At 41.6% G+C, this 17,394-nt stretch overlaps 1 long non-coding RNA gene across 1 annotated transcript in view; it reads left to right on the forward strand.

Annotated features, from left to right (window-relative positions):
• The window catches only part of LOC144984121 (uncharacterized), a 63,261-nt gene extending 47,004 nt beyond the window's left edge, over positions 1 to 16,257 (forward strand). Inside the window, exon 3 of the long non-coding RNA XR_013647785.1 lies at positions 1,471 to 16,257. This is a non-coding gene — a long non-coding RNA (uncharacterized LOC144984121). The remainder of the gene's footprint in view (positions 1 to 1,470) is intronic.
• The last annotated feature ends 1,137 nt before the right edge of the window (positions 16,258 to 17,394 follow it).

Genomic DNA, 17,394 nt, shown 5'->3' on the forward strand with positions numbered 1-17,394 from the left:
CTTGAGCCAGCGATCCACATATTCAATTTCATAACATTTTAATAACATTTGTACAAACAACTGGGGACAGCCACTGCTGCAAGCCAGTCCTTTTCAACACCTACAAACTTGTTTTTCCCCAAGTAGCTTCCCAATGATGCTAGATTTATGAGGCGATAGATTAAAATCCCTATTTCCCTATATTATCCCTATAATCCCTATCTAACCCCTTTACCTAAATTTTTTAAATTCAAGATGGCAGCCTCTTCCTGAAGTCACAGGTCAGCAAAACTTTTGTGAAGATCGTTTGGAGGAAAAATTTCTCTTCCTATGTTGTGGAAATCACCAAATTTCACACTTTGCCACAAAATGTCTACAAGCCTTGGGTCCTGTGGCCATCCCATAATACATAATACACATAAAACATCCATTACTTAATGGTTTCTCCCGCTGTGATGTCATCCTTTTATGAGAGGGATGTTGTTCACTATTCCCAAAACTTATCTTTTTCTGGGGTTACTAGGTGCTTAGAAATTTTAGTGAGTTTTTAAATATGTGGCTGGGGTGACATTTTCATTCAAAGGCGCAGTAAAGGCCCGTACACACCGGGACGAATATCCGCCAGGCGTTATTCGCCAGCGTTTTTCGCCACGTTTTTTGTGTTCACACCCAGGCGATTTTCGCTGACGATGAGTGGAGTGAACATGCAATTTCATTCCCTGACATTAGATGGCGCTTAATGTAAAACAGAAATACTCCTGTACACAAGGTGGCGCTGCGCAACTTTACGCTTCTTAAAGTCGCTTTTCACTCAGAAGAAGAGAGCAAGTATTTACGCGCTTGTCAGAATAATACAAAGAAAACATGAATATTTCAAGCACCATTAGCTCCAACTGGTGCTTGGTTCGGGGATGTTTTAGAATGTCCGTCATTATTGCTTCGCGGCAGTGTAGACGCTACTTGGCGTCTATCTTCTTCGCTGGTATGTGTGCTCAGCAAGGCAGTTTTGTGTTTGAGCGCCCCCAAGTTGTGTTTTACTGTAACTTCAGAAGCTCCAGACACGTGAGCAAAAGCGCCATTCTCATTGGTCGAGTAGATTTCGACGCGACGCGTCGAAAAAAAAAAACGAACCCGAGGCGTTTTTTTTTTTTGACGCTTTAACGCCTGGCGTTTTTTCGCGTCGGTGTGCACACTCTCGTTGGTGCCCTTTGTTTAGTCACGAGGCGTTAAACGTCGGCGAAAATCGCCGGCGAAATTCGTCCCGGTGTGAACAGGCCTTTAGAAAGAAGAATTGCGAAAACAATGGGGTCTTTGCCGTGCAGGAATGCTGCAGGACATAAGTCCATCTTTGAGATGTACTTATGCACCATAGTTCTAGACTCAATAGGATGTTATACCTGTGAGGACGTCAGGAGAGACACCTTTCTCAACGTGAAGAGATCTCGTGTTGTCATAGCAACCCTTGACGACTAACCTCCTGTTTACCGGCAGGTTCCGTGGGTCCAGGACAAAGAACGGCAGGCTGTCCCATCCAGCTGTGGATGTCGTACTCTTACAGGCTGTTTCACTGATAAAACCCTCAAGACATTTGTGGTTTGAGCCCTGAATTCAAATTGAAACTCTTCATTATTTCTGCTTAAATTGTTTTTTTTTTCTGAAGTGAGGTTTTAATTTGGTGACATGTAAGGTTCCTGATGTTCCTGTCCCTTGATCATTTTCAGGAAGTAATGGAGGTAGCCTTAATCCGTGTCCAGATCCATTCTCCCTGCAGGTGAGGAAAGCGTGGATACACTTCCTCCTTCCTCTGCATTCGCATGGACTGTTGGAACTGGGAATAGTTGCCGTTGGGCTGTGCGGAGGAAAGAATGCCAACACACTTCAGCGTAGACTAAATCCGTCAAGCAAACACTCGTCCCTCTGGGATCACGGCTCGCACGCCGAGGGTGGCGTGGGGGGAGGCGGGGGCCCTTTCAACCTGTGAGGAGCTTCTCTCAACCATTACCCATCAGCCCCTCCGTTCTCAGGGGGCTAATCCCACGGGGAAAGCCGGTGTCCGTGGAGAATACGTTGTCTGGTTGGCGTTAATGGGGGATTACACGTGTTAACATGTATCTCACTGCGCTCCTGGCCAAAGGGGCTCTACTATGGGGTTTAGCATATGAATACGGAATAAGGGGATGATTGAATAGAGGCTGCCGTGAGTGAGTGAGAGCTGCCACCAGTGACGGCGAGGGGGGTGGGGAGTGATTAGGTTGAACCAAAGCTGTAAATCTCTTGTAAGGTTAAAAAGATCTGAGGGATTTCTGTGATTTCAGTCAAGAGATTAGATCATGTGGGACTAAAGAAGCTCTTAACCTTTTAGGATTTTCTCTAATCCTCTGAGTCGTTTTTAGTCTTCAAAGATCCATAAAGTGCCTGTGTCCTAATGAAAATGTTATGGCTAAGATCTTTAAAAATGTTCTTAAACAACATTTTAAAGTTTATTTTCTCCTTTAACAGTAAAAAAGGCTACAAGTTGGTGTATTGGCTAGCTCTCACCTCACAGGGAGAAGGTTTGAATCCCACCTACATAAATGTTTTTATGTGGAATTTCAGTCAAAAACAAAACAAAACTAAAAAGGAAAAGTCAGTATGATATTTTTGTATCTCATATTTTTGGCAACATTTGTTTGATTTTTAGCTTAATCTACACAGCCCTAAATGTGGCGTTCATGTACTATTATATTTTATTATCAAAGGGCCTACAACATGTAAAATCAACTTTTTGATCTTTTAACTTCAGAGCTTTTTATTTGAGGATCATTCTCCAAAAGTTTCAAAGGGATCTTTTCAGGAAATTTACAGTAACAGTTATGTAATCCCCCAAAACAGTCAGCAAAGCTAGGCATGGAAAAGGACTGTGTAAAGAGTGAGTCGGGGTGGACTTGAGTGTTCTTGAGATGTGCTTGGTGGGTTTTTGTTTATCTCTTCAGAGAGACACCTGTGTTAGCTGTGCCTTATGACATAGTCACAACTGTCCTTTCGGGTGGACACGGCCTGTTTTGGAAATCTGAACAGGGCACGTAAGTAGACCGTAAAAATTGGCACGGTTGTAGACCGTAGAGTGAAAATGTTCATGTCCACGTTTTCCTACAAGCCCACTGTGAGCTACAGGTTATAGTAAACATTAAAGCAATAAGTAAGGGTAAAGTAGGTCAAACGCAGGCGCATGCACTGTGAAAGTGGCCCAAATGAATGTTGTTCAAAGGGATAAGTGTGCAGCCAGACTGCTAGGATTTAGGAAATCAAACAATCAGAGCGTGGGTTGTGTGGACATCTTATGTATCATCTGCAAACCTCATGTGTGCAGCACTTTCATGCAGTCGGTGAGGAGCCAGTTCACGTACCTTACTAACAACTAGAGTGTCGTGTAAGGGCATCGTACCACGTCACCACTTGTACGGCTTTAGTGCTAATGTTAGCGTTCCCAGTGGTCTATGATTATGATTATTTCGTTTTTAGCCAAAATAATAATAAAACTTTGTTGTTTTCTTTGAGACATTTTTTGCATAGCTGCAGGAGTTCATTAGAAATTTGCCTTTGAGTTGTGGGTAGGACCCTTGGCATGGAGCAACCCCCCTCCTTCCTCTCCCCATGGATGACAGCTTGGAGCTGGGAGCTTGTGGCCTGCCCAGTGTACTTTCTACATAATAAATATAATGGCTTTTCAAATGCATTTTTTATCTGCTCCTGATTCACAACAATTTGAATAAAGAAATACTCAGAAACACAATTTTAAAAAAATTCTACAAGAACATCCAAGATCTTTACTCATTATATCCCTTTCTGGGTCACAGGGGTACCGAAGTCTATCCCGGCTACTGCTGGGCGAAGGCAGGGTACACCCTGGTCGCTAGTTTATTGCAGGGCAACAATGGCCCCACAGACACACTCATCACCCTTTAGATCACTCACAAATCAACCTATGAAGCATGTTTTTGGACTATGGGAGGAAGCCAGAGTGCCTGGAGAAAACCCACGCATGCAAACTCCACACAGAAATGTCCTGGCCGGGATTTGAACCAGTGCCTTCTTGCTGTAAGGCAGGAGCGCCAACCACTCCACCACCGTGCATTCCTTTAATGCCACAAGAACATGTTAAAACCAATTATATCAGATTTGGTCTCTAATGTTCCACTGACGAAGGCACCTGGCTGATAGATAAACTGAAGCTTGTGTGCTGCTGCAGCCTTGAGCAGAATGTTGGTGACCTGAAGTCTCCAGGCAGTACAAAATGAAAATGTTCTTTCTCCTTGAACTCTCCCATGGATCCATTTTGGTCTAGATGTCTCTTTCTGACTGACTGTTGAATCCTGGACTGTGACTTTAAATGGGTCAAGTGCACTTCTCTAATCTTCTTCTTTGATGTTCTCCTGGATGAGTCCTTGTGTTCTCAGACTGCTCTGGTTCATTTGCTCCTTAAAAGGTTCTCTTCATAGTTTTCTTCTTGTGTGGAAGATGAATTTCTCTGTTCTTCTCTGGTTTAATGTCTCTGTGACTGAAACCTGTTGGAGACTATAGTCTCCATCGCTCGCAGGATGTCTTTAGCTGCAGCATGAGTTTCTCTTTCAGATCTTTCATCTGCTTCACTTGTTGGACAACAGACTTTAGGATTCTGGCCAATCAGGAACAGGTTTTCTGCTACAAAAGTTCCAGGGTCTACAACGTTGAAGTTTTATGATCTCTTGGAAAACCTTTGTTTTCCTGATTTGTGGGAAAAGACTCAACTTACCAACGTTCTAGAAAGCACTAATCGTGGGTCCCAAAACATGCATTTAGCCCATGCTAATAGCCTACCAGATACTAGCGCTTGTCCACCACCTACAGTTGGAGGAGGTTTGGTACGTAAATGTCAAATCTCGCAAATCTTGCTCCAGGCTTTCTCTTCCAAAACTCTATTTCAAAATATAAAAGACTTGGTGTCGTAGGATTCCGGTCACTCACAAACCGCAATTATTAACTTCTCCCCCAATGACGAATTTTAAAAAGTTGGTACTTCAGTGAATGAAAAGGGACGCCATCCATACGTCACTCACACATTTGATTGGTCAAAGTGCGTTCAAAGCCATGCGTTTTGCTCATAGAACCCAAAAACAGCCCTAAAAACCTGCGTAGTGACGTAAACACAGAAGTCAGAGACGTGCATATACGCACGTTTACATAGACTTTTCATTGGAAGTGGTCACTTGAATGTGCGTTGTTGAAGGCGGTGTGAGTGTAGATTCAGAGCTGTGGTTGTCCTGAAGCGAGGCTCTGCTTTGGTGTCTGCTCAGGCCTGCAGATGACATTGAAATGCAGTGCAGACATCAGCTGAGCTCTGGGAGAACGGGGCGTTTATTTCCTGAAGGTCAGGCCTTTTGTCAGGAGAAACTTTGCGGCAGATGAGATAGGAGAGCAAATTGGCTCCCGCCGTTTGTCATTCCCACCTCCGTCTCTCAAGTGTCCGGCTCCTTCTTTACGGCCGTGCTTCCATCCCGGTCTGCGGCTCTCTGCAGTCCATTTTCCAAAGCACCTTCTCCGGCTCTTTGTTCTGCACCCCTCTGCCTGCTTTCTGTCTCTCTTTCTGTGAAACCGTTGTAGGAGCCGTCGGCATGCCGGTGATTTATGACCCACTCTGAGCGGACTCTTATCAGGTGCAGGCACGGCTCTCGGAGCTGCTGCCTGCGCCTGAATGACAATGGAAAACCAGTCGCATTATGCTCTGCAGCCTCGCCCCTCGTTTTCTGGACACTGCAGATTACATCTAGCTCCTTGATTTATGGACGCCATTTTGGCTCCTGAGAGGGACATGAAGGGGAGCTTGGAGGTGTAGAGGAAGGCTGCGGCGGTAATCGTGGAGGGAACCTGGCGGAGGTGTAATGTGCATATGTGTGGATTTGAAACCTGATTGCATTGCATGAACGCTGCACGTGCGAGCAGTTGGTGGGGGGCGCCGTTTGTCATTTTGTCACGAGGTTTCCTGCTCAAATATTCGCCATGTCTGTCATCAGAAGCAGAGTCGAAGCGTAATGACATTAAAAGAACATTTTGCAGAGACCTGCGATAACACATCGGTGCTAAAACAAAGGTTTGTCCCCAGAATGATCCTGCAGGGATCTTTATTTCTCCTGGCTGCTGTGTAATTGAATCATTGCCATGTGCATCTCCAGAGATAAGAAATGTTATTTGAGAGAATTATTTAAATGTTTAAAAAAAATTGTGAGCTAATGTAATTAACAGAGAATTATCACAGCTGCAGTTCCTGGTAGGAATAAGTAATTATTTAATCTAACACATTAAATGAGGGAAATGAGCATCACGTTCCGCACTCGAACACAGCAGGCGCTTCATTCCGCTTTTTATTGCTCCGATGTTGCAGAGAGAAGCAAATGAGAAGTCACCGCCGCCTCACGGCTCTCCTTTTTTTGAAGAAAAGAAAATAAAAACATGTCAGGCATTGTTCTTTCAGCTGCACAACTTTGCTTTCATGAGGGTCAAAGGTCATATGTGTGCTCAGTCTTACCTGAATATAGGCCAGGATATTTTCCAAAACTGGTCAAATGACGACACACGGATCAATAAGTCGACACAGATGGCTCCACCCATTGTGAACACACACAGAGTTAACCTAAAGTTGACTCAGCGTGGTTATTTTACAGCAAATCATTAAATTTAACTCAAATTAATTCAGTTTCTTAAAAAATAAATAACATCAAACTGAGCAATTCAGGTCAGATCTAATTTTGGATCTTATACACTGGAAGATCTGTTTTAACTTTTGACTGTATCTAAGAACTGGACTGAGTGACCTTTCCCCCCTTGGCGGTCCAAACAGGAAATACCCTCTGGCTCCAAGAAGCCAAAATCCCATAGACGTCTATAGAGTAATAAACATTTATTACTCAGTCATCCTATTTGTCAAAAAAGCTGCAGCTTCATGCAGCCTCACAAAGCTTCACAAACTAGAAGCACTTCCAGCAGCTGCAGACAGCATCCTTCAGATGAGTAATGATACTGTGGTTATTTGGAGATGAGTTGCTGCAGGCACAGGCCTGAAAAAAGAGCTCATACTTAAACTACTTCTTCACAAAGGTGCATCAAAAATGCAAGAAAAATAGCTGAATTATTATTAGCTTTTGTTTGTGGGTAAACACCAAAAACATCTGCTTCAATTCATTTTTGTCCTTTACCAACACCACAATTTGGTTTTGAGCTTTGTGTTCATTCTTTAAAATAAGCAGTTTTTAGAATATTAGTGTTCTCAGAAGGGCTTCTTTGAAGACAGACGGTGTAAAGGTGAGGTCCAAAGCGTGCCTGACGGTGCTGATATGCAAAACCAAACGAAGCCGTGATGTGCGCTCCAGCCGGTGACCTTTCAGGGCCTCCGCTCTGCCACCTGGGGGGGCCTCCATTCTGCAACAGCTGAGTATAAATGTAAATATACATGTAAATGTCATTCTGCTGCAGTGACCAGGCATGTAAAGTGGCCACAGTGGGGGTCTGGTGGGGGCAGGGTGTTTCTATTAGAGTTCAGCTGCATTTGTGTTGGGGCTGCAGCTGAAAGCAGGTCCTTTGTTTTTCCTGTTACCAAATGGAAAAGGGCTTAAAAAAGAACCAGTGGCTCATCAGAGTGTGTAGGGAGGGGCTACCTGGGCCCACAGATGGTCACAACCATCGACTGTATCAGAAAACTGGACAGAGCTAGCGTGACATCATCAATGGAAAACAGCTAACTTTCGGCTCCATCCAAATTAAGTCCATTCCACTTTGTGGCGATACAGACGGCGCCATGTTTGAGCCAGACGTCGTCAGTAAGCAGTGATTGGTCCGAGTGGGCCTGAGTCCTTGTTTCTATGGCAACCACTCGCCAATCAGGAGTGAACTTGTTGGAAGTCCACACCTCTACCACTTAAAGTGGCCTCAGGAGATCTGTCTATCAAACGTTCGACATGAGACCACACATGTTTATGGGAGCATCTGATTGGTCAGTCTATACAGACTTCTGTCTTCAGGTCGGATGATGTGAGATGACAAGCCTGTGGATGAACCTGAGGGAAAACAGGTAGAGAGGTTCGGCGGAGGTCCGTTTTAGAATCTGTGATCAAACCCCTCAACCTACATGGGGAAAGCACAGCATGGCTGCAGATTAAGGAGGTGCAGAGCAGGGATTACCCACCAGCAAGGAAACGGCGGCTGCTGGGATGCTGCTGTGTGCACACTGTGGACCAATCCAAGCCAAACGGCTTTAAATCCACATTCTGATACAGTCAGGACAAAAAATTCAGAAAGGAAAGTCTTCCTTTTGCTGAAAATGTTGTTCAGGCAGCTCCAGGCATCAAGCTGGTGTGTCTGCATGATTTCCAGATATCCAAGCCCTACTAATGACTGATGACCTCATTCAGGTGTGCCCAGCCAATCAGAACATGCCAGAGCAGGGTATGTTAAAAAGAAAACATGAGGGAATGCAGCCCTTAAATGTTAACATCAGAGGTATTTCAGATTCAGGTAAACATGTTCATGTTTCCTCAAAATATTATATATTACTTTGAATTTACAGTTAATTTAAAATCATCTAAAAATATTCAACAAAATAAAACTGATAAGGCAGAAATATAATATTTAATTCATTTTCATATTTATTTTTATTTAAGAATACATATTTACATTTATAATATTTTCATTACAAATTAAATCAATAAATGACATTCGCTTTGTTTATTTCTGTTTTTTTTCTCCAGATCTAAAAAACAAAAATCTCTTCTTTGTTTCCATTCCGAGTCAAAAGGACGTACTAAACATAATATGGACATCAGCCTGACACCCCCAGTCTGCTGTTGAGTGGAACCCGAGTAGAACCTCAGAGAACATTTGGATTAAATTTCAAACTACAGTCCGTCCAGACCAGATGACTCCTACAGAACCAAAAGCTTGTTAGCTCCACCCACTTGTTAAGATTTTTACAACCTCAGTGTTCTTGAAATTTAAATGTATCTGATAAACCTGACTTTTTAAAGTTTTCTTTTAAAATCTGTGACTCTATGCAACTGATAGTTTCTCTTCATTTAATAGAAAAATAAAACAGAAAAATTAATGAGGAGATGAGAACAGGCTGAAGGTTGGACTAAGCAGTCTGTGGTCGTTCATCTACTCTATGGAGTCACTACTTCTAATGTCTACATAAACATGACATCTTTCATGAACAGCAGGAAGAATTTGCAATATTTTCTAAATAAAATGCCACAGAGTTCAGGCTGTGAAAAACATTTAAAGGAGAAGCTGTGAGGCAGTGAACGTTTTTCAGATTCCTTAGACTTTCACTTTTTATTTTTTATTTTTATTTGTATGGAAAGTTTTTTTTTTTAAATTTGAAATACATTTGTCTTTACTTTGGATAAATTAATGTTATTTAAGACCCACTCTGTTGTTCTTGTGGCATTCTTCTGATGACGGATGTCATTTATTAAGAAAATGTAGCTTAAAATTGTATTTCTGAGGACGGTATTTCCTCACTCAAATCATTGTGAATCAGGAGCAGATGAAAAAATGTTTTTTGAAAAAGAGTTCATTTCAGGCCACAAGCTTCCTGCTCAGCTCCATTCTGATGCATCCACTTGTGACTAGATCCATGCACCTCTTTGCTAATGTTCACTAATATTTGGATGGGGGTGTGAGGGGCTGTAAGCTAGTGGGAGAGAGTAAATGGCGTGCTCTCAGCAACAGGAAGGGGAATGGGGGTGGGATTGCTCCACGCCAACGGTCCAGTCAACAACTGAGAGGTACATTTCCAATGAACTCCTACCGCTCTGCAGAAACTATGTTCTAAAAAACAATTTCATATTTGGGCTAAAAACGTTATATTCATAATTGAACAGCCACTGGGAACCCCTGATTATTATCCAATCATGGAGAGCTGTGTAGGTGAAGGTCCCAGGACACCAACACTCTGGATATGACTTTACATTTACTAAAATCCAAAATATGTCATCCAGTTTTTTGGTTGACTGGTAATCTAAATATGCAGCAAACTAAAAAATGCATTTCCTGGCATTTCTACCCCTTCCGTCTCACAGCATCAACATGAAGGACCCACAGAACGGTGGCAGACGAGAAAGTTGACAGGATTTTTTATTTGTTTATCACCAATCTTCCAGTACAAATGAGCATTTCTCCAAAACAATTCAGACGACACATGAGCATATTGAGGTAGGAGCGTGTGGCGCGCACACAGAGCCGCAGTGTTCCCACCGAAACGTGCCAAAACACTAGTATGCAGCGCACACTCAGGCCCTTATTCCGCCTGAAAGAGCCGCTTGTAACACGATCGCTTTCAAGTCAATTTTTGCACTTTTGCTCTTCTAATCCCAATTACAGAGCTCATTCACAATGATGGATAAGGCCTCTGGTCATGCCTCGCGAACACAATTTGGCCGCTGTGCTGAGGGGGAAGGTTAACGGGCAAGCTGAGCCGCACACATCATTTTTCAGCTCACAGGAGCACGGGCTGCAGAGTGACTTCTGGATGAGTTGTTTTTGGCCAAAACGGCCAGTATGGTCAACCCTACAAATATGTACTCTCCCGGCGTCCGAAGTGAGCAGCGGAAGCAAAACATATGAGATACGGCGAGAGACGCTTGGAATAACAGCGGCTGAAAGCGGGGAAACCAGACGATGAAACCAGCGAGCAGGTGGTACCACAAAGGCAGCTCGCAGGCGTTGAAGTCAGACGGGAGCTTTCAGCAGGAGGCCGGTGCGGTGTGCACGACACTGCAGACTTTCTCCACCAGGTTGCTGATGACATGCCTGCTGAGAGCGCGGGTTTGGGGTTTGGCAGGCGTTCACGTTTTCACAGCAGAGGGACGTTTTCACGTGATAGACTGCACTTCTGTTCACTCTGCCTCTCTGTACATGTGCCTTGTCTCACTAAATACTGCTTCCTTTTCAATAAAAACTCCAATTTATAAACAGTTGTTGCCAGGAATGTGATGCAGGAAATAAGAAAAAACAAATGTAGAAAAAAAATCTTTAAAAAAAGTCAGTTGAAGTATTATATTTTTCTTTTGCTTGAAGCAACATCATACTATGGAGAGAAAAAATCAAATTAACCTTGTGGACAGACATTGTGAAAAGTACACTAATTAGTGACATATTTTGCCGATCGCACTGGATGTGTGCTAAAGTTTTCATAAATGTTTTTCAATTGTTGCGCCTGACAGATTCTCACTTTAGTCTCAAAAATGTCTCAACGTTGTCTCAGGTTTGTCACATTTATGACCCGTAAAAATGCTTAAAAACACTGAGGTGCCTCTAAAATATTTGAAGAAGAGAAGGTTTTGTACGTTTTGAAATTCCAGAGAGATAAAAGCGAGCAACCTGCATGAAGTCGATACTAATAATTTATTTGTACAATAACAATGTCACGATTTCACTTCCATTTTTGTCATTCTGAAAAACATTTTAAAAAAATGTGTCAAGTACAAAAAAAGTTTGTGAAAGCTTAAAATAGATTTTAATTTAATTTAAAAAATGTCTAAATTTGTAGACTTTTTTAAAATAAATGCATAGTTTGATGTTTATATAGCATATTTATATCGATATTTATATGTATATATATTTATATAGCAGCAACAGAGGAATACAAAGAAGTGTTGCAATTCCTACAAAAATGAACTGCATCCACTGCTGCCCGATTTGTTTTTGTTTTTTTTGTTTTTTTGTATTTTCTGTGAACATCTTCTTCAACAATTGGCATCAAAAAGAAACGAGGAAAGAAGAGAACAAAAACCGAAAACAAAACAAAAAACATGCAAATAAAGATAATAAATAAATTAAGGTATCATTTATCTTGTAAAAATGTTAAGAATGGATGTCAAATCTTACTAAACAGTGGAGGGATTATGTTTCTGATTTCTCAGGTCTTATTTGCTCTATTTTATAATAGTAATAATAATAATACATTTTATTTATAAGGCGCCTTTCTGGGCACTCAAGGTCGCCACACAACATGTATACAGTATAAGAAATACAATAAAAAGTTAAAACAACAACAATATAAATACATACACAATTAAATAAATGTATGTAAAAACATGAAAAAGTTACTGTTACAGTGAATAGGCCATTTGTGAAAGGCTTTGAATGTGTAGAACAAGATTTTGTATTGAATGTGGTATGAAATGGGGTAATATGGTTGGTGTGATATGGTTGATGGAGGGATGATGATATGAGCAGCTGAATTCTGAACCAGTTGAAGTTTATGGAGGTTTTTTTGTGGGAGACCAAACAGAAGTGACTTCAGTCTAAGTTTAGAAAAATGTAATCTATGAGTAACTTTGAATTGAATGAATTTGTATCTGGCATTTATAGAGCATGTCTGTATACTGGCCGGGCTATTTGACCATTGAGCCTCATATAAGGTGACACCAAGGTCCACGGCCCAGACATTGCTGTTTCCATCAGTGTCTGCTGGAATCATGAAGCATTTAGCAAACTAGGAGAGCAAACCTTTGAGATTTGTTTTCAAAAGTGTGTCAAAATAAATGTGGTTGAGTGTTTCAGAAGAAAATCAGAGGAATTTTTCTGAGTAAAGTGTCTAATTTGTAGGGAATTAGGTAGGTGATACTTTTGTTGGAGGCAAAGCTATTATCTATGTGCAAGTCTTCGATTAGTCTTAACCCCTTTTCCCTCCAGTCTAAGAGCACCGTGTCCATCCTTCCTGGTTTAAATGAATGATCTTTATTGGTGACCTTTGCTGACAAATCTGGTCATTTAAGTGGATTTCTAATTTGTCCCATTATTTTGATGGAATTTTTAATAACAAAGTTGTAGCCTGTCACTTTGTTGGAGGATTTTGTGTCAGTAAATAATTAGGCCTGGAGAGAATTTTCAGAAATTAATTCTGATTCTACTTGTATCCAGAGTGGGACATCCTCTAAGTGTCAGTTTCCCGGGTAACCCCACTGCCACAGTGAAAGGGCTCTAGAGTTATCTGCCCAGTAGTAGTGTCTGAGCACAGGAACCACCAATGGAAGTGTGTTCATCAAGATGAGCTTTGGATATCGGAAGGGGTTTTCCTGCCCAAATGAATGAGTGGATGACTGAGTCAACCTGTTTAAAAATTTGAAGAGGGAAGTGAACAGGAAGGTGTCACCAATTCTGGCAATGACCCCATTTTCATTGCATTTATATGACTTTTCTATCTCATCTTCCACTTTTTAAACACCTTGGAAGTCCAAAAGGTTTCAAGGGTTTTAATTGCTAAGCAGCACACCACATACACTTCAGAATTGCACAGTATGTAAAACGTAATGTAGAAAGTAAAATAGGTTTGAATGTAAATTCGATCATATTGTCAACAGAAACAAACTGGGAAATAGTTGATTGTTCTCACCCAAATAACATTTAAGCTTATTTGTTCTTTTTCCATCTTGTAGACATTGCTTTGTCCAAAAAATATCATTATTTTCATATTATTGCTTCAGCATTAATTGGTACAGGATTGTGTGTCAGATCTCAATGCTTCCATTTATAAACTCTTGGTGTACAGTTTTTTTTTTTTTCTCAAAGTTAGAGTTTACCTTTCCTTTAGAAGTTTGGTGGCAATTCCATGTCCCAAGAATCTTGGTTACATTTTAAATGTCTATGCCCCACCCACTGCTGATTACCTGGATCAGGTGTATCCAACCGATTAAAGGGTGGAAGGGAAATTTTTTTTTCAAAATGGGCTGCAATATCTTTTTGCCCACCACCACCCCCACTCTAAGGGGGTGGTGTCTGAATACTTTGATCTCAGAGTTGGGCAGATTTCTCTGCAGGGGTTGCTCACTTTGCATGTGATGAAGTGAACGGTGCCGTGGCCGGTTTACAAGGCATGTGTCCAATATTCAGCTCACTGAAGTAGTCTCGGTGTGATAGCCACAGCGTTAACCAAACCGCAAGCAACTCTGCGCTTTAAAGAATTCCAAAAACCTTCTTCTTTCATTTATTGGTGGACGATAAACCAACGCAAAGAGAGTATACTGCCCCCTACTGTACGGAGTCTGGATGGTTGTTTAAAATGTGTGAGGTCGGCACAGCAAAACAATCTAGCATCAGGTGCTTTAAACGTTTTTTTTGTGTTGTGTTGTTGCATTGGACATGGCTTTCCACCTTGGTTTCCACATTCTGGGACAAGTTTTCCCTCCTTTTAAGCTGATGAAGATTCAGGAAGGCAAAAATGATGAAGACCTTAATGAAGGTGGGATGTAAAATAGGACTTTCACAGAAGTGAAGCAACCAATCCAGAAAATGTAGCGTTCCTTGTGGTGTTTCAGTCACGCAACTCTGTTCTGGTTGTTCCTTCTTCTCTATTTTCCTTCACTCAGACTTCATCCCCCTCTCCTCATGTCCCAGTGGCTGATCCCCAGGCAGTTGGGTGCGGAGGGCGCAGGCTGGCGGGGGTGATGGATGACCATTAAGGCAGCTTATTGGAAACAGTCTGATTTATGTGCGAGCGCTGCCTCGGCCTAATGGCTTCATTTCTTTCTGCCGCCACATGATGTCACAGCCAAGGTCACCGCGGCAACGGCCCCCCTTTGTTGTGGCTTCGCTTGCTGATGACCTGAGAGGGAAGGATGGATGGAGAGAGGGAGCTGAAGGAGGGGACAGAAGGGGGTTTGGAGGTTTGTTTGCAGAATGAAAAGGTGATGTACGAGCGCATGGAGGCGGAGCAGGAAGGCTTCACAACGGATTCTGCTCCAAATGAGTTTTTACTGCTCAGCTTTCTCTGCTGAAGTCCCCCCATTTCTCGCCTCCGCCGCACTTTGCTCCTTTTTATTCCTGCCTTCTCTCCTTCTCAGTAAATTAAGAAACTCTTGTCCTTCTCCTCTTCCTCCCATCCGTACCTCCATGACTGAGGACAATAAAACACGCACACAGCTTTACAGCCTTCCTCAGACAGCTATTACTCACTCCTACTTTAAATGAGTGCCGTCAAATATATGAGCCCGCCATTAAGAGGCCGATCGATAAAAGTGCCATTAGAGGTGGAGTAAAAATGCTGATATTAGTGAAGCTCCAAACAAAATGTTTGATTTTTCCCTTCCACGGTTCCCCTGGATCCGCTCTGCCCTCGGCTCTCATCGTGGTTCCCGTCGCACTTTCACGGATGTATTTTTGTCGTCATGAAAGTTTTACCAGTTCATGTTTTTTAATTCCCCCAGAACAGAACTGAGAGCATTTTGTTTAGACTCGCTTAAGCCCCACGCCTCATGAATTTTGATGTCTCTATAAATTTGAGAGTCTGACTTTATCCTGATTCGTTTATTGACAAAATTCATAAAGAGGAGGCCCAGTCTTTCTGCTTCTCCAACACTCAAAGTGTGTGCACACATGTGTTTGTTTGTGTGAATTAGATATCTACTGGGGCCTAGTTGACCCACCTAAAGCTCTGCACAACTCAAGTCTGGGTCAAAAATATGACAAAAAAGATCAGTGTTTATTAGTGATGAAAACAGCCGATATAAACACAGAACCAGCTAAGCTACACAAGCTAAGCCTTTCTGACATCTGACAGCTTATAGACGTCAATAAAGTCAGGGGTTTCAAATTGGTGCAATAATTGTGATTAATTAATAAACAACAATTCAACATCTTTGTTTTTTTAAATCTCATTTTGGTGTGGGATGGTTGCTTCTGCAAAGTCCATTATTTCTGATCACGCACACTTTAAAGGGCATAATTCTGCTTATACCATGGCCAGTTAGAAAAAAAGAAATATTAAATGAATTATTAGTCATTTATTCTTAAGTTTAAGTCGTTTTTCCCCAAAAAGTCGACTATTTAAAATGCGATGAGACGGGTTGTCATGGTAACAGCTACAGAGGGTGCACCGACCTCACTCTGCCACTCTTCAAAATATCCTGAGAAATGAAACAAAGCATCACTTCAGAGGGAAAGTTCACCTTTTAGTGGTTGTTTTAGTCCAGATGATGAAACAAAAGTTTGTTTTCAAAGAAACAAAGTCTGAATTCCTCCTGTGTTTACCACCCTGTGACTCTTTTCCTTCTTCTGATATTCTTTTGTCTCTTTCTGTGCTGCTGCATCTCAGTCTTCAACATGATCAAACTCCCCAAACAGCTTAAAGGAATACATAAAATCACTTGTGTCCTTTCATGCTATCTTGCTGTTTTGATAAACTGTGGAATAATGTCTATCAACAAATGGATTTGTTGGTGCAAAAGTAAAGTTTGGAAGTCTTCCATGATTAAAATCTTCATAAAGCCATTTGTTGTATTTTGATCTTTTACTTTTTGATCTTTTACTTTAAATTGGTGACACCAAAATGTCACCAATTTAACTAAAATACCTCTAAATGAGGATTTTCCCAGCAATTATTAAGTTAGATTAAAACAGATGAATTATGTTTGATAATTCCAGTCATAATTAAGTAATCCCATAAATAAATGAATCCCATGACACTCCTGGTAATTTCTCTTGAACAGTTTCTCCTCAGCGTCAAAGGGTTGCATATGCAGTGTCTTTCTGAAATAAGCAGGATACCACACAGCAACGGAGGCTTTAGCGGTGACGTTTTTGTGTCGCACGAACAGGAAAAAAAACTTTGGATGGAAGAAACAAGGTCGTGATTCTGCCTGCTGCTCCGTTGAAAATAACATCTAAATCTCTGCTGCTGCCCATCGAGCAGTTCTCCTGCTACGCAGCATTCCTGTGATTTATGGTGAGTCCTTCCCTCCATTCATCAATGACGCCACAAATGTATAATTCAAAACATTTCTGTGTTGTTGTGTGTTCGTTTCCTGCCTCCCTCCCCTCTTTGACACACACACTACTCCTGTGATTAGTTTTTCTGCATGTACACAAAAGTGCTTAAAGGGAAATCTGATGGATGTCTGCTCGGAATAAAGACAGAGCACTAGGTTCAGTTTGTTTCAAATCCTATGAACAACCAGGGTCTTTTTTAGTAAGGCTCTATACAAATAGGTGGAGAATCAGTAAATCAAACCAAAAGTAAAATCACACATTTTTATCCTGTCCAGTCATGATTTTTCCAAAAACTCACCCAAAATAAGAAGGTCAAGGAGCAAAAAAAAAAAAAAAAGGGACATGTTAGCAATTTCTGTAGAACTTTCTGCTGTGAGGAAAATGCACAGTTCATCCAAAACAACCTCAGTCATGTTTATCTCCAGCAGTACAACTAAAGGCATGGCTCAGGGTTGTCCTTCTATCACCAAAAGGAGCTTGATAGATAGATCATGGATCTGCTTCTCGTTTAGAATATTTTAGTCAGAACTGGGAATGCTGTCGATGAGGAGAAAACACTGCTGTTTGGGAAAAAATGGACAACTAAATGTGCCCAACACAAGTGATTGTTAACATTCAGACACACAAACATCATGCACT

Source organism: Oryzias latipes, chromosome 15 (assembly GCF_053564925.1).
Source record: "Oryzias latipes strain Hd-rR chromosome 15, Olatipes_Hd-rR_3.1".
Lineage (NCBI taxonomy): Eukaryota > Metazoa > Chordata > Actinopteri > Beloniformes > Adrianichthyidae > Oryzias > Oryzias latipes.